The sequence below is a fragment of the Chrysochloris asiatica genome, unplaced genomic scaffold (assembly GCF_000296735.1).
Source record: "Chrysochloris asiatica unplaced genomic scaffold, ChrAsi1.0 scaffold00387, whole genome shotgun sequence".
Taxonomy (NCBI): Eukaryota; Metazoa; Chordata; class Mammalia; order Afrosoricida; family Chrysochloridae; genus Chrysochloris; species Chrysochloris asiatica.
Window position 1 is genome coordinate 95,798 of NW_006408905.1, and position 1,709 is coordinate 97,506.

Here is a 1,709-nt window from a genome sequence, read left to right on the forward strand (position 1 = left end):
CATGCTGGGTAAGATGGAGGGTCAGAGAAAAAGAGGAAGACCCCCAACGAGATGGATCAGCCAGGTGGCATCATTGATGGCGTCAAGTGTGGCAGCAGTGGTGGGGGTGGTCCAGGATTGGATATTGTTTCGTTCTGCTGTGCATGGGGTCTCTATGTGTTGGTTCCTACTCGATGGCACCAGACAACAACAACAATATATATAGTGATGGTGTGCCGTGGAATCCATTCCGAATCATAGCGACTGTGCATAGGTTTCCAAGACTGTAAATATTTTATGGGAGCGGAAAGTCTCATCTTTCTCCGTGGAACTGCTGGTCATTTAGAACTGCTGAACTTGAGCTTAGCAGCCCAAGTTGTAACCACTAAGCTACTATATATATATATAAATTTTAGGAATAAAATGACTAATTCTAGGAAGCTTTATTGAGAGGAAAGAAGAGGGAAAGACATCATTTAGAATTGTGTATCTTACCTTATAACACACATTTTTTTGAAGTATGTGAAATATTATATAAAACTGCTTTAAAGATAAACAAAAATGGATTTTCTACATAAAGAAGTATTTTTAATAGGATTATGAAAAAGTCTAGGTGTGTGGCAACTAATTGCTGGTGCCTAAATTGGAGCAAAGCCTTAAATCCAGATAAATTATTTTACTCTTAGTTTATTCTCTGAATGAACTCTTAATTTATTTCTGAATGAAGCTTAGAGCTATCATCTAGAATTGAAGAGCAGGGAATACCAGAGACAGCTACTACAACCATTTAGCTCTGCTTATCTCTCAGAGAGACAGGATATCTAATGGGCGCCTTTGGGTGTTTGTACTGCGACTTGTCTCATTTACCATGTGTATTATGATTTAAAAGTGGGGAAATGGTAGTTACTGATGGGAGTCCTTCCTTAAGTTTCACTAGTAAGATTTTGCCTATCTGGATTGTTTAGTATAGAAAGATGAAGAGGATATTAAAACAACTTAGAAAAAAATAAAATAAGACAGGGGCATAATCTACACAATGAAGGATTTAGGATAAATTAGAAAGAAATGACTGGTAGTGAAAACTGTTACAGACAGAACAGAGAAGTTTACTGTTATTAGAATCATAGAGATGAAAAAGACTTCGGTGATCACCTAATTGCAGCCTTCATTTTACAGCAGATAAAACTGAGGCTGAGAAGTTAAAATAACAAAGATCATGCAGTTAATTAGCTGCAAAAACAGAACCAATGTTCCGTTTCTTATGAAAGTCTTTCTTCTACAACACATTTACTTAGAGTTATTTTGCCTGAAGATAGAACAAACTAGAAGACTTCTCAAAGTCCCTTACAGATTAGAAAATCTATCAAGAACTGAAGTTATACACAAAAGTTAATTCTAAGTAGATAAAAGACTTAAATATAAAAACTAAAATCATAAAATTTCTAGAAGAAAATGTAGGGGAGAGGCTGTGCAACCTAGTGTCTGTTTGTCCTTTGTTTAGTGCCTTAGAGTCAGTTCCGAACCATAGCGACCTTGCAGAGGGTTTCGGAGGCGCAGCTGTGTGAGCTTGAATCACTGACCATGCAGTTCAAAAGGCTTTGCAGTCTGACGCATTAACCCACAGCGCCACAGTCTAGCAACAGATTATCAATCATGACAACAAAAGCCTGGGCACAATAAATGAATGGGACTACATAAGGAGCTCTGGTAGCATAGTGGTTACGAATCGG